The sequence below is a fragment of the Canis lupus genome, chromosome 32 (genome assembly GCF_011100685.1).
Source record: "Canis lupus familiaris isolate Mischka breed German Shepherd chromosome 32, alternate assembly UU_Cfam_GSD_1.0, whole genome shotgun sequence".
In the NCBI taxonomy this organism is placed as follows: domain Eukaryota; kingdom Metazoa; phylum Chordata; class Mammalia; order Carnivora; family Canidae; genus Canis; species Canis lupus.
In genome coordinates this window covers 31331178-31355608 of record NC_049253.1, presented here as the reverse complement: position 1 = coordinate 31355608, position 24431 = coordinate 31331178, and the positions used below count along the sequence as shown (strand labels likewise).

The 24431-nt window shown below is 36.9% G+C and overlaps 1 protein-coding gene across 8 annotated transcripts in view; it reads right to left on the bottom strand.

Annotated features, from left to right (window-relative positions):
- Nucleotides 1-23349, bottom strand: part of WDFY3 (WD repeat and FYVE domain containing 3) — a 234046-nt gene extending 210697 nt beyond the window's left edge. For all 8 annotated transcript variants that reach the window (XM_038582230.1, XM_038582234.1, XM_038582232.1 and 5 more), the window contains exon 1: nucleotides 23239-23349. The gene's annotated coding sequence lies outside the window, so the exon portion shown is untranslated. The remainder of the gene's footprint in view (nucleotides 1-23238) is intronic.
- Nucleotides 23350-24431: the final 1082 nt, after the last annotated feature.

The following is a 24431-nucleotide window of genomic DNA, read 5'->3' as shown; positions in this document are numbered from 1 at the left end:
CAAAGTAATGGAATATCCCCTGGAGTATATTCCACAGTAGAATACACATGAAGAGACTCTGTGAGTCACTGCTTGTATTTGGAGGAAAGGAGGGGGGTAAAAGTGGAAGGGAAGGGAAGAATGAATTAGAAGCAGATTTCAAAGACTCAAATTTAGTATTTTATTTTTGTCTTCAAAGTATTAGATTATCCAATTTTATGCCTGAGAATGAACAATTTATTATGCAATTGAGAATTCTATATTAATAATTACAAAATTTTAATACATAGGAGTAGAAATAACTTCTATAAGACTGCTGTAATTCATTCTCCTACTCATGAGGCTTCAAAAGTACTTCAAAACAAACCTTTATCTTAGTGTTTCATTATTTAAGAAATGACCTTCTTTTTATTTATTTTATCTGAGAGAGAGTATGTATGCTTGGGGCTAGGGAGGTGGGCAGAGGGATAGAGAGAGAGAGATGCAGACTCCCTGCTGAGCATGGAGCCTGACATGGGGCTGGATCTTTGAGATCATGACCTGAGCTGAAATCAAGAGTTGGACACTTAACCAACTAAGCCACCCAGGTGCCCCAGAAATGACTTTCCTTGAAGACAAGAGAGTTATGACAATCTGAGAAAATCAGGACAAAAAGTCTATGAACACTTGGCAAATAATAGTTATCAGATATTTAATAAACTATGCTACACACACATATTTTATGTTACGTTTGTATCTCTCCTTATCTATCTACCTAACATCATATAAAAAAATAATGCATTAAGTACAACATATGTTTCAAACACCTCTCCTGTTGAGATACACATATGAACAAATTAAGAGCAAGAAAAAGGAAAATAAAAGAATATTGAGTGTTTACTCCCATCAGACACCAACCCGGGCACTTTAGATAGCTTCATTTAATCTTTAAAATAAGTCTGCTATTATTCTCTTTAGCAAATAAGGAAACTGAGGCTCAGAGAAATAAAATTCCAAAGTCACATGGTAACTGGTAAAAGTGGCTTATTCATTCAACAGGTGGCTGGATGGAGATTTAAATTTCTCATTTAACCACACTGCTGCCAAATTAAAACAAAACAAAACAAAAAACATGTCTTTAATATTTATTAGATAGAAATAACCAAATTTTCTGTGCTACAACTTTGTCTTATCTTTTTTAAAGAAGAAAGCAACAATGTTGCCCATGCATGCAAATCCTAAAAACTGGAATTCCTACGGAATCCCCTTTTTAGAAAGGATCTCATCTATTCTCAACTTTAAATATCATCTGTGTATCCCCTCTTGCCTATTTTCTCTTTTGCAGCCAAATGGCCTTTTTGCTTTGGTTAGCACCAACTGTAATATGGAACCTCAGAATCCTTTAATAGTTTTCAGTGTGTTGAATAAAATCCATACTCCTTATCATAGCCTCCTTTTTTTTTTTTTTTTTTTTCTTATCATAGCCTCTTAAACTTTAGATAACATGATCTCTTTCTACCTCTCAAACTCTATTCCACTCTTCCCCTGGACATCTCCAGGCATTCTTTCAACTCCTCATACACCAACTGTTCACACTGCAGGGCATTCCCTCTTCCTATAAGCTCCTGGCAGGGATAGCTCCTTTATTTCTCAGCTTTAAGGTCACTTCTCCTGACAAGCCTTTTCTCACAATGTAGAAGTAACTCTGTCTTCCCATAACTCTCTATCGCTTCACCTTTTTCATTTCTTCCATAGACACTATAATTGCTGTTGATAAATATCTATTTATCTGTTTATTATCTACTCCCTACCAGATCATGGACTCCAAGTGGACAAGAATATCTCTCTTCTGTTCACTGATATATACCAGCACACAGTAAAATGCCTGGCATATGTTAGCAACTCCAATTTTTCTTAAATGAGCAAATTATGTATATTAGCTAAAAATACTTTAATTTTTGTACAATTAGTTGAAATTTTGTTTTAAACTACAAGTTTAAAAAGCTATCATTTCTCTTTTAAAGGTATATACAGTTCACAGATAGATGCATTTGATTTTTTGAAGACCTGCAATAAGCCTTAAAGCAGTGAATTCTGCATCACATTCATTTTATAGGCAATCCAGAACTTAAGGGACAACTTTCTTATTAAGGGATGAGGAAAACATGGGCAGTCTGGGTGGCTCAGGGGTTTAGTACCGCCTTCAGCCCCGGGCGTGATCCTGGTATCCCAGGATCACATCCCACATCGGGCTCCCTGCATGGAGCCTGCTTCTCCCTCTGTCTGTGCCTCTGCATCTCTCTCTCTCTCTGTGTCTCTCACGAATAAATAAATAAAGTCTCTAAGAAAGAAAGAAGAAAGAAAGAAAGAAAGAAAGAAAGAAAGAAAGAAAGAAAGAAAGAAAGAAAGAAAGAAAGAAAGAAAGAAAGAAACTTTATCATCTTAAAAAAAGGGATGAGGAAAACATAAGGATGAAATATGAAGAGACTAGAGGTATAACCACCAGCTGGGTAAGCAAACACGTTATAGGACATACTCTGAGCTCTACCTAAAGACAGTAAGGAAACACTGAGAATTTCAAGAAGCTGAGTAAGAAAACCAGATTTGCACTCTATAAAGAGGATTCTTGTACCATGGAAAAGGATTCAGATGGAGCTTTGTCTAATCCAGACAATTAAAAAGAAAGTGCAGCCATTCAGTTTAGGTAGGATGATGGCCTGAAATGCTAACAGCAAGAAGAAGAAATAGTAGTAAGTGAAATCAGTAAATATTAGGAAGGTTTAGGGGCACCTGGACGGATCAGTGAGTTAAGCATTTGCCTTCGGCTCAGGTCATGATCCCAGGGTCCTGGGATAGAGAGCCTCACAGGCTCCCTGTTCAGCAGGGAGTCTGTCCCTCCCTCTCTCTCTGCCTGCCACTACCCCTGCTTCTGCTGGCTCATGCTCTCTCGCTCTCTGTCAAATAAATAAAATCTGTAAAGAAAAAAAAGAAGGTTTAAAAACAGGGGTATTTAAAATTAAAGGTCACCAATATCTCAAAACTGAAAAAAGGAAAATCACAGTAATATAAAAATATTTAGAATAAAGGAAAATCTTAATTAGTATACGTGACATAGTTTCTAAATTTAAAAAACCACCAGCACATTCTGAAAATGGAAAATGATTTTTTAAATTACCACTGTTCTAAAAAAAAAAGGAACTATAAAGTCAGTATAATGAAAGCATAGTAGTCATTCTAATTCACCTGATCTAAAACCATAATAGTGATTTATAACTGATAAGTCTAACTCTGTATATTTCTAACTTTTTTTTTTTTTTTTTCTGGCATCAAGTGTAGCTCTATTTCTTTTTCTTTTAAGATAAAAGGGCTAGGAGAATATTGTATTACCTCTCCCTGAGTATGAGTCAGTATGTCAAATACAATTCACTGTTTATTTGGCTCAGGAATTCTGTTTTGTGTTTCTAAGGCTGGACTCAAACTCTTCAAGACTTCAGAGCCCACAAATTTTCAGCATAAGAAATGGGTCTAAGCTATTATGTTAAGTTCCTTCAGTAAAGAGACTATCTTAAACATTTGTCTATCCCTAGCATTGATCTACCACATCTAGACCATAGTAGACATTTTTTAAAAATTTACTGAATGCATTTGCCCTAAACTGTACACACTAGCAGTCTGTTTCTATACACACACACACACACACACACACACACACACCTGTACTAGAATATTTACTGATGAAATGATGTCTAGAATTTGTTTCAAAATCATACAGGGGGGGATCCCTGGGTGGCGCAGCCGTTTGGCGCCTGCCTTTGGCCCAGGGCGCGATCCTGGAGACCCGGGATCGAATCCCATATCAGGCTCCCGGTGCATGGAGCCTGCTTCTCCCTCTGCCTGTGTCTCTGCCTCTCTCTCTCTGTGTGACTATCATAAGTAAATTAAAAAAAAAAAAAAAAAATCATACAGGGATAGAATAAGTACATGGGGATATAGATAACATAAGACTGGCCATTATATAACTTTCAATTACTGTGAGACTTATCAGGAAAAAAGTGAAAGTAAGCAACTAAGTTATGCGGGAGCATCTATTTTGGATGACAGGTTAGAATTCAATTATAGCAAACTATAAAAAGATTAAATTATGTTTTCTTAGAGAGGTCTGCCTTTAATCTATAACCCAGTATTCCTGTTACAAAATATTTTTTTCATAAATACTAAATAATTTACTTATGGCCTACAGTTAAAATATAGGGGAAGAAGGTATAAACCTACTCTGAAAAAAGTGATAAAAACAAAAATCTGTATATCAACAGAGAAAGAATAACATCTGATGTTCTAATTTTCTAATTTTGTTGCAGCCTGAAAGGAGACAAATTAAGTCAGAAATCTTTAACACAGGGATGCCTGGGGGGCTCAGAGGTTGAGCACCTGCCTTTGCTAAGGGTACAATCCTGGAGTCCCAAGATTGAGTCCCACATCGAGCTCCCTGCATGGAACCTGCTTCTCCCTCTGCCTCTCTATGTCTCTCATGAATAAACAAGTAAGATCTTAAAAAAAAAAAAAAGAATCTGTAACATAAAAAAGCCTAATAAACACGGCCATTCAGCTCTGGCTTAATAATTAAGAGTCTGCCATTAACTACCTCCTTATTGAAAATGTTCCTCACAAAATACAAATTATTTTCTTTTATGAAATTCCTGAAAGAGTTTCATTAAGTAGATTACTTTTGGAACTAAAAGAAAATGACATTTAACATGAAATTAAAGCATCACTTACTAGATTATATATATATAATTGGTCTTTCCAATTCCTTTTGTTCTTTCTATGGCCAAGTACAGACAATATTCATTTTTTTGTATTTACGGTTTTCCCTATGATTTCTGAAAAAAATGCAGTATCAATTAAATAACCCCAAATTTGCTTGCTTTAATATTAATTTTCCTGGTATAGTAACTCCAACAATATTCATTATAAAGTTGATATTTGCAGCTCATGTTGAAGTCCTGTCAACTAAATGTAACTATTGAAAGCAAATTTTATTTTATTTATTTTATGTTTTTTTTTGAAAGCAAATTTTAAAGACACATATTAGAAACATTTTTAAAGGTAGACATTAAGAATGTTAAACTAGTCAATTTGGAACGTCTGGGTGGCTCAGCAGTTGAGTGGCTGCCTTCAGCCCAGGGCATGATCCTGGAGTCCTGGGATCGAGTCCCGCATTGGGCTCCCTGCACGGAGCCTGCTTCTCTCTCTGCCTGTGTCTCTGTCTCTGTCTCTGTCTCTCTCTCTCTCTCGATCTGTGTCTCTCATGAATAAATAAAGTCTTAAAAAAAAAAAAGCTTAAAAAAAAACCAAGAATGATAAACTAGTCAGTCAAAAAGAAAACCTTTAATACAGTAATAAAAACTACGTTCTGGTGTAAGGATGGATGTATGGTGCAGTGGAATAGAATAGGGAGCCCAGAAATAAACTCTCACATATATGTCCAGCTGATTTTCTACAAGAGCCAAGACCATTCAGTGAGGAAAGGATCTCTTTAAATAAAAGTTTAAAAAAATAAAAAATAAAAAAAAAAGGTGCTGGGAGAACTGGAAACCCACATGCAAGAAAAATGAAGTTGGACCCATACCTTACTTATACCACTCACAAAAATAAACCTAAAATGGATCACAGATATAATTTAAGTTAAAACTATCAAATTCTCAGAAAAAAACACAAGAGCATTTCTTCGTGACCATAGATTTGGCAATAGTTTCTTAAATATGACACCAAAACCACACGGCAAAAAAGGAAAGGATAAATTGGCGTTATGAAAATTAAAAACTTTTTTGCATCAGAGGGCACTATCATAAGTGAAAAGACAGCCCAAAGAAAGGAGAAAATATTTGCAAATCATATCTTTACATAGGGTTTAATATCCAAAATACATAAAGCAGAGGCTCTTACAACTTAGCATCAAAAAAGAACCCAATTAAAAAATGGGCTGGGTAGCTCAGTCAGTTAAGTATCTGACTTCTGATTTGGGCTAAGTCATTAAACAAACTGGAATTTTTTAGCGTTTTCTGTGTTATGTTTAGATGCTGGCTCGCAAATGTCTGTAAGTTGTTTTAGGTTCATTGATAAAAGACATTTGTAGCTTCTGCTCTAATAACAAATACATATGTATACAGTAAACACTGTTTATTTTGACCTGAAATAAGAGATACAATTCTTTTAAAGATTTTATTTATTTATTCATGAGAGACACAGACACAGAGAGGCGCAGGGACATAAGCAGAGCTGAGCCACCCAGGGATCCCCCAAGAGATACAACTTTTAATGCATCCATCAACCAGACTGCTTTTGCGCTATTTTCACTAATCCGTGCCACAATAGTCTCTAACCTATTATTCTCTTTCTCACCTTTTTTTCTATGCACTTCAGATATGTGGAGATGGTGGAGTTACAGAAGCCTAAAAGAGGTCAAGTCTAGTGTTAGTTTTATGGATGTTTGAAATTTTCTGTAATAAAAAGTTAAAATAATTAAATGGCATACTCTATAAATGAAATAGTAGATTCCTGTGGTTCAGGCTTTAAAATGTAAAATTGTGGGTCAGTGACAGAGCACAGATAATTATCCCTATTTCTCTGATATAGATTACTACCCCATTCCTTCACTGTTAAAAACAGTAAACTGATTCCAAATTCATTGTTTTCTAATGCAAAACAGTACAATTCCAATGGAAGGAGATTTGGTAACATCTAGCAAAAGTACATATCCATTTACCCTTTAAGCCAGTAATCCCACACCTATATTTATCCTGAAGACCCACCTCCAGCAGTAAAAAAGACATGCACAAGATTATTCATTGTAGCACTCCAAAACTGCAAAATCACCTCGATAGCCTAGAGAAGATAGGACAGAAGACAGGACAAATGAACTTGCATACACACACACACACAGAAGAATAATGATGATCTCTATGAATTGAGACAGAATGATTTTCAGGGTATATTTTTTCAGTGAAAACAGCTAAGTGCCAAAGTACTTATATAGACAGCATTCGTGTTTGTGCTAGAAAAAAAGGAAATAAGGAAAAATACATGTTATCTGTTTATTGAATCAAAAGAAAAATCAGAAGAATAAACACAAAACCAATGAAGTTAGTTATCTACCAGGGTGGGGTGTTGTTTTGGTTTTATAGTGGTAAAGGTGAAGTAATTCTGAAATCATTTTAGATGATGCTCACTTAGGGCAAATTAGTAAAAATGCTGATATTTAGGTATCAGTGTTCTCACTACACAAAAACGGAAAACAGAGGAACCAGTGTAAACTCATATTTCTAAAGTATATATCCATATTCAAGCATATACCTGTATTACATAAGCACATGCAAATGTATTTATACATATATGTATGTGTACATATAAAGATACATATATTTTCTAGCTTGTTCCCTCATAGGGCCCAGGAGCAAAAATACCCAACAGCGACATATATACTAAATGTCTAGATCTTGGCTCCTACTATCATTTCTCTTCCCCCACTAACAGGGACCAGGGCTCCTAGGAGACATGACTGACTCTAGGGGCCGAGAAGATTAAGGTTATTTTTAATAATGAAAACAATGAAGTGGGATCCCTGGGTGGCGCAGCGGTTTAGTGCCTGCCTTTGGCCCAGGGCACGATCCTGGAGACCCGGGATCGAATCCCACATCGGGCTCTCGGTGCATGGAGCCTGCTTCTCCCTCTGCCTGTGTCTCTGCCTCTCTCTCTCTCTCTCTCTCTCTGTGACTATCATAAATAAAGAAAAAGAAAAAGAAAAAGAAAAGAAAACAATGAAGTACTTGAAAAGCAAAAAATAAAAAATGATAAGAGCATGGAGAAAGATAACAGGAGCCAGCATGGAGAAAGAGGATCCCACTGATGAGATCTGGAACAATTTGAGAACCCAAATATTTAAGGATAGTAATAAATTATTAATCATTGGGTAATAAATAAGAACCCAGAAGTTCAATAATAAAAACAATATGGATAGATAAATAAAAAGGCTCTTATTTCAATAGAATGCTGACTTATCACTGGTAAAAGTAGAGAGAGAACTGGTGTTAGAAAAAATCATCATGAAAAAAAAAAGAAAAAAATCATCATGTAACAACCACGATGGCAACAATTGGTAGATCCTACACAAAGGGGATGAAATTTTGATGAGAGGTAGGATATCTTAATTGTCTTAAAGTACCTCCTTACAGTCTGCTTATTAACTGTATGAGAGTATAGTAACCATAGAGCGAAGAAATCAGATAATGAAACAGGTGGTCAAAATTTATATTACAGGGGCACCTGGATGGCTCAATGGTTGAGTATCAGCCTTTGGTTCAGGTTGTGATCCCAGGGTCCTGGGATCAAGTTCCGCATCAGGCTCCCTGTAGGGAACCTGCTTCTCTCTCTGCCAATGTCTCTGCCTCTTTCTTTGTGTCTCTCATGAATGAATAAATAAAATCTTTTTTAAAAAATTTATATTACAAATGAGAAGCAGACACTGCATACCTCCAGATATATTAAGACACATCCCTTATATGATATTCCATCTAGAAATGCATAACCTGAATCTTATCAAGAGGAAACATCAGATACACTGAAGATAAGGCACACGCTGTTAAAAAGGAAAAAAAAGGGAAAGGGGGATGACTATATTCTTTGAAAATGCCAATGTAATAAAGGACAAAGAAAAGCTGAAGAACTCTCACAGATTAAAAAACGTTGAAGACATAACATCTAAATGCAATATGGGTCCACAGACTAAATACTATAGTGGAAGAGAAGAACTTTGCTTACTATAAAAGACATTTATGTGAACAACTGACAAAACTGGAAAATGACAAATCAGATCAAAGCAATATAGGAGCACCTGGGTGGCTCAATTGGATAAGTATCTGACTCTTGATCTCAGCTCAGGTCCTGAACTAAGGGTCATGAGTTCAACCCTCAGTAGGCCTAGCATGGAGCCTACTTAAAAATAAATAATAATAGATAAATAGATAGCAATGTTAAATTTACTGAAGTTTTGTTTTGTTTTTGAAGATTTTATTTATTTATTCATGAGAGACACAAAGAGGGAGAGACACAGGCAGAGGGAGAAGCAGGCTCCATGCAGGGAACCTGATGTGGGAGTCAATCCCAGGAATCCAGGATCATGCCCTGAGCTGAAGGCAGGCACTTTAACCACCGAGCTACCCAGGCGTCCCTTAAATCTACTGAAGTTTTTTAAGACTGCTCTATATGAGATTATCCTCATCCTTGGGAAACCCACACTAAGATATTTAGGACTAAAGTGCTATATGATATGTTCAATGTAACTTTTGCATGATTCAATGAGAATACATGTACACGTGTGTGTATTTACACATATATACACAGAAATATTCATTTATAAAGTTAATAATAAAGCATTAGGGACAAAAGGCTAATAGATAAATCTGAACAGAGGACACGTGGATGATCTTTATATTACTGTTGCAGCTTCTTTTTAAGTTTGAAATTCTTTCCAAAAAGCCATTATGCTCAAAAATCTAACCCATTATTTTTTTTTCCCTCAATTCTATTTTTTCTTCTATAATTTCTACATAGCTAAACAGGATACAGAGTCAATCAGTCATCCAGGTAAAACTTGGCAGTTAACCTGGCCTACCCAATGGTTTCAATTAATTTCTTTCCTTTCATATTACTCAGCCATTAGAAATGACAAATACCCACCATTTGCTTCAACGTGGATGGAACTGGAGGGTATTATGCTGAGTGAAATAAGTCAATCGGAGAAAGACAAACATTATATGGTCTCATTCATTTGGGGAATATAAATAATAGTGAAAGGGAATAGAAGGGAAGGGAGAAGAAATGGGTGGGAAGTATCAGAAAGGGAGACAGAACATGAGGACTCCTAACTCTGGGAAACGAACTGGGGGTGGTGGAAGGAGAGGAGGGCGGGGGGGTGGGGGTGAATGGGTGAAGGGCACTGAGGGGGGCACTTGACGGGATGAGCACTGGGTGTTATTCTGTAGGTTGGCAAATTGAACACCAATAAAAAATAAATTTCTTATTAAAAAAAATTTTCCTTCCTTTCCTTCAACTCTCACCCCAAAGGGAGCATATTCTAAGGGAATATCTTTTATATTTGTCCTTCTATCTCCAGTCATACTGAATGGGTTCAGGAACTAATCATTTAGCATATCTCATCTGATTTATAATCATCCTTCCACCTGCCCTCACTCTAAACCACTCTCCACACAGCTACAGAGGACCCATGTCCAAATGAAACCTGATCATGTCACTCTGTATTTCTCAACTGGTCCTGAATATGGATAGGAAAGAACGTACTAGATCAACTTAGAAATACCAACACTGAGAAAATGTATTACTTTGGATCTTAAGAAGTAATAAATAAGTGAAAATTACTGCCTAGAGGCTCAAAAGCTAGTATAACATAAACATAAACTCAGTCATGAGACAACAGAGGTTTTTCTTGGATCAAATCATAAAATATCTGCTATTAAGCAGTGCCTTCAGTGTTCTTACAGTGTTCTTACACAAATAACATGGGATAGAAGTTCAGAAACAGAGGAGGTCATTAAAAATAGGGGATGAAAGAAAAGGAAGGGAACAGAAGAGAAAGGTACACTACTTAAAAATACGGGAAGGAAAAGGAGAGAAGAGAAAAAAAGAGAAAGGATGAGAAAAAAGTCTATTTTCACAGTAAAACAGACTGGTCTTGTAGTAAAATGTCACCATTTTGAGAATTAACTAGCTCTCTCAATGCCTCCTAGTTGAAAAGCACTGAACATAATCAGATAAAAGTTCTTTATGTCTATGAATATCTGACATTTTATCAGAAATTACTTGAGAGAAGTATTATTCAGTATGTTCTATGAGTAGTGAAAATATTTATAAGCAAACATAGAATGTGTCTACTGCTTTCATTTTGTATTCTTTTTTTTAAATTTCTCAATTCAAGGGTTCAATACATAAACTACATTATATAAAACTGCATATATGTTTTATACATGTATATTGCATACAAAAGTTATAAAACTAGAACTCTTCCCACTTAGAGTACCTACCTACACAATTATTCTAATATATATATATATATATATATATATATATAGCCAAAGTATAAAAGAAGCAGTACAAAATATGAATATGACCCCTGTACTTTCACAGGAAACCTCATAGCTAAGCAATACACACAACCTCCTTTGCTTTTCTTTTTTTTTTTTTTAAAGCTTTTTTTTATTTATTTATGATAGTCATACAGAGAGAGAGAGAGGCAAAGACACAACAGGCAGAGGGAGAAGCAGGCTCCATGCACCGGGAGCCTGATGTGGGATTCGATCCCGGGTCTCCAGGATCGCGCCCTGGGCCAAAGGCAGGCGCCAAACCGCTGCGCCACCCAGGGATCCCCTCCTTTGCTTTTCTAATAGCAGTTAGGTTGACCTAGGTTCATTGTGCCTACCTACACAGTTAGTACAGAAAATTCAAAGACTTCATTCGTTCAACCTCTCAGCCAATGCAGAATGAGGATCTAGCCCTCTACCTCTACCTCTAGGTACTAGGTACTATGATTCCCCAACCCTCTCCTCCCTCTCTTTTTCTTCCCTCCTCTCTATAAACAAATTACCTGCGGCCATCTGTCACTGCCATATGCATTCCCTTTAACCTCTTTCTTTTCCTGTTCTTTCTCAAACTCTGCTTCATTAATCTGAAAGAAATCTTCTCTATTCTCACTTGTTAACCTCAACCCAGTAATAACCACTTCCAGGCACTATTCAATTCCCCTACAAATTTTGTCATATGTATCTCATGTGGCTTCCTGCTCCTGTGGAAGGAGTATTTTCTAACTTCAGTGGGCAGGCTACCAGAAAGGAACAAATGCAGAATGTGAATTGCTAACAAGAGAACTTCTGGACTCTCTTCAAAAGGTGAGGATCATTAAAAAAAAAAAAAAAAAAAAAAAGAGGAGGAGGAGAAGGAGAAATTAATCTAGATTTTTATCTTTCTTTCTTTTTTTTTTATCTTTCTTTTTAATCCAGATTTTTAAAGATTTTATTTATTCATGAGAGACACAGAGAGAGAGGCAGAGACATAGGCAGAGGGAGAAAGAGGCTCCCTGTGGGGAGCCAGATGCGGGACTTGATTCTAAGACCCTGGGATCATGACCTGAGCCAAAAGCAGACGCTTAACCACTGAACCACTCAGGCATCCCTTAATCTTGATTTCTAAAGACTAAAGAGATATAAAGTAAATGTAATGTGTGGATCTTAACTAGATTGTTGTTTGGAGAAAGCTATAAAAGAAATCTTGGGGATAATTAGAGAATTTGGGTATGGACTGGATTTAACATAACAATGTACTAAATTATTGTTATTTTGTTACCTATGATAACAGTGTAATGGTCATGTAAGGAACACCCTTATTTCTAGAAGGCCCATGCTGAAGTATTTATGAAGTATCATGATAGCTGAAATTACTTTCAAATGGTTCAGCGATGCCATCCCTCCTCCCTGAAATGTATATAAATACAATGGGAATGTATGTGGCAAAACACTGGTAACTACTAAGTCAAGGTTGAAAGTATTTAGATAAATGCTGTATTTTCTGTAAAATTTTGCAGAAATAATAAATATTTCTGTATATTTAAAATTTCCAAAATGCAAACTTTGGCTTAAAAGGAGAGGCATAGGGTTGCTTGGATGGCTCGGCTGGTTAAAGTGTCCAACTCTAGGCTCTGACCATGATCTCAGGGTCCTAGGATCAAGCCCAGCATCAGAGCTCCACACTCAGCAGGGAGTCTACATGGGATTCTCTCTCTCCCTCTCCTTCTGCCTCTCCTCTACTCTCTCTAAAATAAATACTTTAGAAAAATAAAAGGAGAGGGATAAAACCATTGAGCAGTCTCCACTTGTTTCTAGATTTCTAATATTTTTGAAAGAACAAAAATAAGAAACTTCCCATTGGTCTACAAAATGCCAACTGATAAATCTTAGAATAGTGTACCACTCTAGCCAGGTAACGTACATTGTAAGGATACACAAAACCATGACTCTTTTTCCTATACAAACAGATGTATTTTACATCACCAATACTTTAAACATGAAACCATATTAATTTCTCCCATGTTACCAAAGATGAAAATCTGTGGTCATACTGCACAAATCTTTCTTTAAACCATGTAGTTTACAGTCTGCCTTAGAACATTATATCAAGGTAAACAAAAGGTCATGGAGTAAAGTATATTTTCATAATCTGAGAATTATTTGTATATACTTCACACAATCTCATAGATGTTCTTTTTGCTAATTCTGTGATACTTTTTTAAAAGATATTATTTATCTGACACAGAGAGACAGTGCATGCACATAAGTACATAAGTAGGCAGAGCAGCAGGCAGAGGAAGAGGGAGAAGCAGATGTCTTCCCTGCTGAGCAGGGAGCTTGATGTAGGGGTCAATCCCAGGACTCTGGGATCACGACCTGAGCCGAAGGCAAACACTTAACTGACTGAGCCACTCAGGCATCCCGAAAGACACTTTTTTTTTTTAAGGGTTTATTTATTTATTCATGAGAGACAGAGAGAGAGAGGCAGAGACAGAGGCAGAGGGAGAAGCAGGCTCCATGCAGAGAGCCCGATGTGGGACTCGATCCCAGGACTCCAGGATCATGCCCTGAGCTGAAGGCAGGCGCTAAACTGCCAAGCCACCCAGGGATCCCCAGACACATTTTTAATCTTAAAAGATCCTACAACTCTCAGAGGCCTAGCTCTTTGGAAAATCATGCAGAAAGAAGTGCAATGAACTTAAAGTAAAAAAGATGGCTGACACCATCATTTTTTTTTTTTTTTTTTTTTTTTACTGGAATACACATCACAGAGGATACTGTTTAAATATTTTTAGGACCTATGGTGCCTGGCTGGCTCAGTCAGAAAAACATATGACTCTTGGTCACAGGTTGTGAGTTCAAGCCTCACAAGCCTCACACATTCTTCAAAATACAGTTATAAGATATAGCTAAAATATCCATTCATTGAATTTACAGACCATTTCTTCTATTAGACTTCAATGTATCTATCTCCACTCCAGGCTCATAAACTATGAACCATGGAAAACAAGACTGCAAAATAAGAAAAGCAAAGAGCTAATTCAAACAATAAACTTAAAACATATTAAAACTTAAAATCTCAAAAATTTTCTCATGGATAATTTATTTTCTTCCTACACACAACCCTCCCCTTTTTAAAAATTTTATTTATTTGCTTACTTATTTTAGAGAAAGTGTATGCAAGCATGAGTAGAGGGAGGGCAGAGGGAGAGGGAGAGAATCTCAAGTGGACTCCACACTGAGTGCAGAGCCTGATGAAGGGCTTGGTCTTATAACCCTTAGATCATGACCCGAGCTGAAATCAAGAGTCAACCACTTAAACAACTGAGCCATCCAGGTGACCCACACACAAGCCCTTCTTACAGAATCTGCCCTTCCCCACTCAGGCAATTCTATCATAAACACATAACTGGGTCTTTCCAGCAAAAAAACACAATTTCTATCATACAGCCTTTGCACCAATAAACTAAGGTGTTCTTCCATAGGGGACAGCTTGCCTTCTCATTATATTCTGTAAAAGTTTTCCTTCAACAACCTCTGACCCTAAAAGCCCTTATTCCTGAATGGCCACTTAGACACCACAAAGCATCATGATGATCTACTGATGTTGGAGGAAAGTAAAAATATTTTAAAAGGTTATTTTAATTTTAAAAGATACTGTTTTTAAATAAAACAAATCTTAGCTCTGATCTCAAAAAGAACCATGATTAGTTCTGAGACAATTTCAAAAATTCGTTCTTAGGGATCTCTTTGAAACATTTATTGGACTAGGCAATTAATCTAGTTAAGAAAGAGCTACAGATATTTTAAGGAGAAAAACAAGTCTTCTATCATGAACACAATAACATGATTTGCTTCCTACAAAACATGCAGTAACACCAAATATAAAAGAACCAACCTGAAATGTCAAAAATTATGTGGAAAATAGGAAGGGAAGGAGTAAATGTGGAAGGGAGAGAGGGCAGCCATTATAAATTACTTCAGTTCTTTGGAGGTGGAAAGAACCAAGATTTCCTAATTTCTCTTTTAAAGAACCAAAATAATTAAAAACTTAAAAAGAAAAAAAGAATGGAATGTATCCTTGCTTCCCTTTATGTTTTTAAATCATTCTTTAACTGACATTTTACTTCAGCGTATGGTCATACTCACACAATCTTTCATTCCATTAACAACAACTAAATCTTTACTTTCCAAAAGATGATTTAGGCTAGGCTTTAAAAAAATTATTTATTTATTTATTTATTTGAGGAAGAGAGGGGAAGGGGGAGAGAAGGAGAAGCAGATTCCCCACTGAGCAGGGAACCTAACACAGCTTGATCCTGGGATAATGACCGGAGCTGAAGGGAGATGCTTAACCAACTGAGCCACCCAGGTACCCTTAGACTAGGCTCTTTGAGGTTCCTTCACCACCACACACAAAGAAGATAATAAAACAGCTTGAGAAATTATGCTTCACACTTCCTTTCCTCTTCCTTTGTCATTTATTGTACAACACTTCCAATTTACAAACTCTACGGAGAGCTGTGGCCTTCTTAGTTTTCACTGACATAAAGCACCCAAAAAAAAAAAAAAAAAAAAAGCTCAGGGAAAGTAAAACTGACATCTTACCAAATTAGCAGCAAAACATGTGAACAGGAGACTTCCTCCAAAATTCAGTATTTCCCTCAACTTAGACATAGATCCTTCTTCTACAAGGAGAAGTAGCCTAGCTTTCTTAGGATGCTCCTAAGTGGCCATAATCATCTCACAACCAGGTTAATACAGGAGCCCTGTGGTAGAGGTTTTCATAAAACTGAAGCAAGGGGTAATGCTACTATGGGTAAGAAGACATAAGACTGTGAAGGGAATAGGTACCCCCTCTCTCACTCCTTTCTCCCAGGTCAAAACAAAACAAAAAACAGGAGTGGCCAGTAGTAAAAGTCTAAAGAGAAAACAGAAATGAAAAGTTGACTTCCTTGGGTTATAGATTTATAATACCAAACACATATGTATTTGGTGACTGCAAAATAGCTCCTCAAACCTAGAGCAAATCAGAAAACAATACAAATTTAAGGTTAGAATATAAAGAGAATGCTGTTCTGCTAATGACAGTATATAACCCTGCAAACATTACCTCATTTAACCCTTATGAAACTTCTATTAAATATTATTAATAAATTCACAGATGAGGAGTTTACAGATGAGGAAGTAAAAAGAGAAATTAAGAAATGTATACTAGGGCAAAGAGCTATAGCAATGACTCCATGATCTAAACTTAGAAATAGGGATCCCTGGGTGGCGCAGCGGTTTGGCGCCTGCCTTTGGCCCAGGGTGCGATCCTGGAGACCTGGAATCGAATCCCACATCGGGCTCCCGGTGCATAGAGCCTGCTTCTCCCTCTGCCTGTGTCTCTGCCTCTCTCTCTCTCTCTCTCTCTCTCTCTCTCTCTGTGTGACTATCATAAATAAATAAAAATTTAAAAAAAAATTTAAACTTAGAAATATGACTAAGTTTGGTACCTTAACCAACACATATACTACACTACAGTTCTCTCTCACACCTGCTTTTAAATCTTTATATAATTTTTAATGAAGATCAATACATAATTTGTCTGTGCTCGCTTTGGCAGCACATATACTAAAAAAAATGCATAATTTGTCCTCAAACAAGAGCCAAATAAGGAATACTCGAGGTCAAAAATAACTCAAAGATGAAGTCATAGAAACCTCTAGCTCTAGTCAATCACCAGAAGTCTACAGAAAAAAAAAAAATCACAAAAGGGGATAAAGTGTGATAAAAATGATTTATATTTCTAAGTCCCGAACTTAAGGTATCAATTCCTGAAATAAAAGAAAGCTGAAAATTTTAAATTCCAATACTCTAATTAGTGATGTTGTTTTTTTTCAACTTCTATTTTTTTCTGATAATAAAAACTTTTAAAACTTTGTAATTTAAGCTTCACATTAAATACACCTGTATTGAGGCACCTCGGTGGTTCAGTAGTTGAGCATCCACCTTTGGCTCAGATCAGGATCCCAGGGTCCTGGGATCGAGTTCCGCATTGGGCTCTCCGTGGGGAGCCTACTTCTCCTTCTGCCTATATCTGTCCCTCTCTCTGTGTGTCTCTCATGAATAAATAAAATCTTTAAAAAAAGAAAAAACCTGTACTTTTCATATTGAATTCCATTTCTTAAACTTTTTAAACTCTCAATATATGTTTCTATATAGAATGCATTCTACACTGGGACACCTGGGTGGCTCAGTGGTTGGTTGAATGTCGGCCTTTGACTCAGGGTGTGATCCCAGAGTCAAGTCCCTCACTGGGCTCCCTGCATGGAGCCTGCTTCTCCCTCTGCCTATGTCTGCCTCACTCTCTCTGGTCTCTAGTGAATTAAAAAAAAAAAAAAAAAAAGAATGCATCCTACATAAACTTTCATTTCTGGGTAATATTCTTCTAAACCATATAATATTCAACACTATTTCTTTCAGAGTCTAAAGCCCCTCCTCCTGCTCATGCTTGCTCTTTCTCTCTTGAACAAATAAAATCTTTAAAAATAAATAAATAAATAAAACTTCCTCTCTGCCATAATCAATGCAGCAGACCTTTTTTCCAAAGAAAAAATATTACCATTTGTTCAAACATAAGAATGCATTCCCTAGGCCATTCTGTGTATCAAAAGAAAGTCTTCAATTTAAAATTCTGTATGGTCTCTGTTAAACCACATCCTGCTAACAAGTAAAAAAAAGGATATTCCATACAAATTCTATTGAGTTCATACTCATTTTACTTTTGTACAGTATGAAATGATTTAAACTTACAAACCTAGCAAGATTTAAAAATAAATCTCATCATTTCTAATAATTAGGTATTCACTAATAATAACTCACAAATTCATTTTATAATAACTCACAAATAATTATAAACAAATGCTTAGAAAATTCAGTCATGTAATCAGTGCTTTAGAAGTATATGCTCAGGGCAGCCCGGGTGGCTCAGCGGTTTAGCGCCGCCTTCCACCTGAGGCGTGATCCTGAAGACCAGGGATCGAGTCCCAAGTCGGGCTCCCTGCATGGAGCCTGCTTCTCCCTCTGCCTATATCTCTGCTCTCTCTCTCTCTCTCTCTCTCTATCTATCTATGTGGGTCTCTCATGAATAAATAAATAAAAATCTTAAAAAAAAAAAAGAAGTATATGCTCAAACTATTCTAATGAAGTTGTTTAAAACAATCTTTTCTCATTGAAGTGGAGATTTTGTTAGACCAAATTTACTGAAGAAATGTCACTCCATTTGCCACATACACACAAACTTATCTTGGATTAAACTCACAAAGATAATGCCAATTAAGTCAAATCTCACTTCCAGAAACTCAACTATACTGCCTTCCAAACAAAGATTACAAAAACTAACACATAATAATACTTTCCAAGTACTTCTCCATCAACATAAATATTAAGAACTGCTAGCTGGTAGATATAGCATATGTGACTGTGCCACTACGTTCTGTAGAAGTAATTATGACTGTAATTTCTTTTAGCCAATTCACTGTATTAAATATCCTTACAAATGTCTTAACAATTTCTAACAATATAAAATATAACTTAGGGGCACTGGATGGCTCAGTGGGTTGAGTCCACCTTTGGTTCAGGTCATGATCCCAGAGTCCCGGGATCGAGTCCCATGTCTGGCTCCCTGCTTGGCAGAAGTCGGCTTCTCCCTCTGCACCACCCCTGCCCTTGCTCTCTCTCTCAAATTAAAATAAATAAAATCTTTACAATAAAATAAAATGTAACTCAGTTGAAGAAAGTAACCATAGTAAAGCTGGTAAATTTGAAGTAATCTTAACAACACAGGACCTCTTATTCTTCAATATTTTTAGGGACATAAGGTTAGGCTTTTGGATATTCTATGAGAAATAGTTTAACAACTCAGCAAAGTAAAAAGCCAGATACCATTTGAGCATTTCTACATAGGACCAAAAAATAACTGATTTAATGAAATGCACCATTTTGCTTTAAAAAAAAAAAAAAAAAAAAAGAGGGACACGTGGGTGGCTCAGTAGATTAAGCATCTGCCTTCAGCTCAGGTCAGGATCCCGGGGTCCTGGGATTGAGTTCCACATCGAGCTCCCTGCTTGGCAGGAAGTTTGCTTCTCCCTCTGCCCCACCCCTGCTTATGCTCTCACTCTACCCACTCCCCTGCCCCTGCACACTCTCTCTCTCTCTCTCTCTCTCTCTCAAATAAATACAACCTTTAAAGGATAAAAAAAATTTTAAATAAGGAAACTGAAGATAAAAGTTACATTTCTTCCTTTTTTAAAAAAATAAGAGTGAGGAGGTACTTTCTCCTTACAAAGTCACATGGCTTAAGGGTATTAAATTTCTGTTTAAAGTTGAAGACTAAGGGTGCCTGGTTGGCTCAGTCAGTGGAGCATGACACTCTGGATCTCAGGAGTCATTAAGTTCGAGCCCCACATTGGGAGTAGAGATTACTTTAAAAAGTTGAACACTTAAGCTTTGTGAACAATATCAAATTATGTATTTTTCCATTTAGCATATTATCATTCTCCCTTCATTTTTATATACTACTATAGGGAGCTTCAAGGATGGCTCCCAATGACCCCACCTCCTAGTACACACACTCCTGTGTAATCCTCTCTGCTGGATTCAATGACTTTTTTTTTATTTTTCTTAAGATTTTATTTATTTATTTGAGAGAGAGAACGTGCAAGCAGAGGGAGAAGCGGAGGGAGAGGGAGAAGCAGACTCCATGCTGAGCAGAGTCTGACTCGGGGCTCAATCCCATGACCCAAAGATCATGACCTAAGCCAAAACCAAGAGATGGAGGCTTAACCGAGACACCCAGATGCTCCAGTGACTCACTTAACGAAGAGAAAAGGGAGTAAGTAATGGGATGACACTTCCATGATTACATTACAAAATTAAAGGCTCACATGGAAAGGAATTAATATAGGCTATTGGCAAACAGCCAATATGAGAAACTAGGGCCTTCAGCCCAACAACCATGGCAGAACTAAATGCTGCCAACAACCATGTGAGTGAACTGGAGACAGATCCTTCGCCAGAGCCTTCAGATGAAACCATATCCCTGTGGACATGTTGAAAGCAACTTTGTAAGAGGCCTTGAACCAGAGGAACCAGCTTAGATTCTTGATCAACAAAATCTATAACATAACATTTGTTGCCTTAAGTCACTAAGTTTTGGAGTAATCTGTTATTTTATTTATTTATCTATTTATTTTAAAGATTTTATTTATTTATTCATGAGAGACACACAGAGAGAGGCAGAGACACAGGCAGAGGGAGAAGCAGGCTCCATGATGGGAACCGGATGTGGGACTTGATCCTGGGACTCTAGGATCAAGCCCTGGGCTGAAGGCAGGTGCTAAACCGCTAAGCCACCCAGACATCGCTGGAGTAATCTGTTATGCAGTGCTATGGGTTGAATTGTGTCCCTCAGAGAATTCATATGTTGAAGTCCTAATCCCCACTACTTCAGAATGTAACTTTTTTTGCAGTCAGGCTTTTACAGAGGTAATCAAATTAAACTCACATCATTAGGGTAGACCCTAATCCAATATGACTGGTATCCTTATAGAAAGGGGAAATTTGGACACACACACACACACACACACACACACACACAAAGAAAGACCATGATGTGAAGAGACAGGGAAAAGACAGCTATCTACAGGCCAAGGAAAGAGCACTGGAATACAACCTTCCCACATGGAAGGGACCAATCCTTGAGGGATTGGGGTCCTTGGGGTCATGGAAGGGACACACTGATTGCAGACTTTTGGCCCCAGACTATAAGACTAAAAATAAATTTCTGTTGTTTAAGCCACCTAATTTGTAGTAATTTGCTATAGAAGCCCTAATAAATTAATACATATAGCCAGAGAGAACAAATATATATACTTAATACAAAATAACTTTTATTGGCAGTACCAATATCAGTCTTAATGCAAGGCTCAAGTAGTTGGCCAAAGCTTCTAAGTATTAATTCTGAAAAAAGACATTAGTCCTATCAGAAAAATCTTAGACCACAGGTTTATTTTTTTAAGTAAGCTAGGACTCCAGCAATCATATAATCTAATCCATTTATTTCAAAAATTGAGGATGCTGATGTGCTAGGAGCTGTTTAGAACACTTAATATATAGTAATACCTCTCAAGAAACTGATGAGAGATCACTATCATCAATTCCATCTTTAGATGAAGAAACTGATGTCTAGAAGTTAAAAAAATCACACAGCTGGTAAGTGGCCCGAATTTAGTAAACTGCGGTGCACAAGAGATAAGTGATTTAAGCAAAATCACAGTTAGTAGTTGAGCTGGGACTAAACCTAATGGTCCTTTCTCTTAACCTTCAAATCTTTTTTTCAGAAAGTTAAATTGAAGAGCTTTTCTTCTACTTGCTATATTCAATAACACTGCTACCTTAGAAATATATGTGATTATCTATCTGCCCTTCTCTGACTACTCAAACATGGTTGCTCATTTTTCTCCCACTCCCTAAACCCTAAAATATCATCTTTCAATCCCTACTGCTCTTCTTTCATCTATGTTAATCATTATTATATACTGGAACTCAAGGCTTCACTTCTACTCAGTTTGGGAAACACGGCTTTAGCTTGATGTTTGATCCCAATTAAAATACAAATACACCGTGAAGGGCTAATTTCCTATTATGAGCTATCTGCATTTCAGTAGGAATAAATCAGATCCTTTTTCAGAGAACAGGCTTCTAAATAAATATGTCAAGACAGCCATTGTCAAGTTTTAAAAAGACTCTGACCTAAGGTACAACTTATTCTGGGGTACCTGACTAATGAATCAGAGTCTGTTTTGGGAAATCTGGGGTTGGGTACTTAAGTGATAGCCTTTCTTTGGGAGTCTGAACTATAAGACACAGAGTGTGGGAAGTGGTAACAACCATGTTTCCCATGACAAAGAAGAGAAATGTGAAAAGCGTCAGCTCTCCGAAGATGGTGAAACAGACACAGAAAAGAGGCACTCCACTGACAGTGAGGGAAACCTGACTGCATTTGGGTACTGGGTTCTTGTATAGCCTAGGGGCATTTCTGTGTCCCTGAATCTTTTGATGTCTCCTGGGACACACTCAAAAGTCTGATAACTTCCCTTTTGCTTAAGCTATTGGAATTGTATCACATGCAATAGAGAACTAACATCGTCAAAAAGATACCCTCTCTACAACTAAGAACCGGGATGCCTGGATGGCTCAGCGGTCGAGCATCTGCCTTCGGCTCAGGGTGTGATCCCGGAGTCCCAGGATCGAGTCCCATATCAGGCTCCTTGCACGGAGCCTGCTCCTCCTGTCTCTGCCTGTCTCTGGGTCTCTCATGAATAACTAAATAAAATCTTAAAAAAAAAAAAAAAAAAAAAAAAACTGAAGAACATTACCAAAGGACTAATAACTTCACATAAAAAACTCTTCAGTAACGATAAAGCCAAGCAAAATACTAAAACCAAGGCAAACAGGTAGCAGGAGTACCCTCAACTGCCTTACAACATAGCTCATCATTTAAACTATTCACTCAGGGATGCCTGGGTGGCTCAGCAGTTGAGCGCCTACCTTTGGCTCAGGGTGTGATCCCAGGATCCCGGATCCAGGATCAAGTCCCACATTGGGCTCCTTGTGGGGAGACTGCTTCTCCCTCTGCCTGTGTCTCTGCCTCTCTATGTTTCTCAAGAATAAATAAATAAAATCATTAAAAAAATAAACTATTCACTCAAAGGAACTACAATACAGTAGAGTTAAAGAGTTCCAAACCCTGAGCTTACAACTAGATTTTTCCAGAAGAAAAAGAAAAAAAAGGATGTTTAAAAACAAGATTTTATTCTATGTAGGTACCAACAATAAAAGTAATAATGCATTAAAGCCAAAATTGAAACTGAAAGTAATTTCTTCTAATATATCCTTTTTTGGATGCAGAAAACTACAAGCCCTTCAAGAAAGCAGGTTTGCCTAAGCTTACCCAGCCATCAGCAATTAAAGGAGGACTAAAATCTAGCTCTTTTTTGAGTCAGAGTTCAGTGGTCTTGTTACAATGCTAATGCAAAAAAAGACTACCATAATTCTTGCTCCTCACTCCTTATTCAATAGACAAAACAGTCATAAAACTGACCTGATTCTCTGTTCTGGGCTGGCATGAACCTGCGTAGAAACAATAGGAGTGGCAGGCACTTTCTTCCTGAAGCAGATGTGGAGAAGTATTATACCTATGATGAAAGAAAGAAAAAGAAAACCCAATTTATTTTCAGAATATGTTTTGGCATAATGAGTTGATTTTTCTACTGATTCCTTCTTTATCTCCTTATTTGTTGGTAGTGATTTAGTAGTGGAAAACATGACAATGATTTATTCAAGACAGATAAAATTTACTAGATAAAATCCATAAAGAATACAGTTGTTTAAATTTGGTATCTATAAACCATCTGGTTCAACTTCTTCATTTTACTGAGACCAGGAAAAGTTATACTAAGAATCAAGGACAACAGATACTTAGTGGCAGAGCCAGGTTCAGAACGTAATTCTTCCCATATCCAGTCCAGTATTCATTGGTACATCACAGATCAAACTCATTTTGGAAAGCCAAATATAAGCAAAAAAAAAAAAAGCAAAAAAATTCCTGTTAGTTTTCAAGGTATATTTGTCAAGCATCTGAAGGTAAATGTAGTTTGTTCTATATTAAAATCAGAAAACAATGTTTTCTCACTTAATGGTTATAACCCAACCTCAAGTGATTTAGCATGCCTTATATAAGATAGTAAAATATTTGTTTTATTTGGGGCACTTGGCTGGTTCAGTCAACACAGTATGCAACTCTTGGTCTCAGGGTTGTGATTTCAAGCCCCATGACGGATATAGAAATCACTTAAAAAAAAAAAAAAAGTCTTGGGGCACCTGGGTGGCTCAGTGGTTGAGTGTCTGCCTTCAGCTCAGGTCATGATCCCAGAGTCCTGGGATCGAGTTCCACATCAGCCTCCCCATAGGGAGCCTGTTTCTCCCTCTATGTCTCTGCCTCTCTCTGTGTGTCTCTCATGAATAAATAAATAAAATCTTTTTTAAAAAGTCTTAAAAAATGTTTATTTGCCATTCAGTATTTCAATATGAAAACACTAGTATATGAACCATGAAATATAGGTTCTAATCTTTCCTAATTCTATTCTCAACAAGTTTTATGATCTTAATCGATTACGTCTTTGGTTCCAAAGTGCCTTCATTCAAAAACAAGGAGGGTGAACTAATTCCCACGGACCTTCTAACTCTAAAACGTTATACCTATGAATCGCTTCCTCTTTTAGCAACATTCAGCTT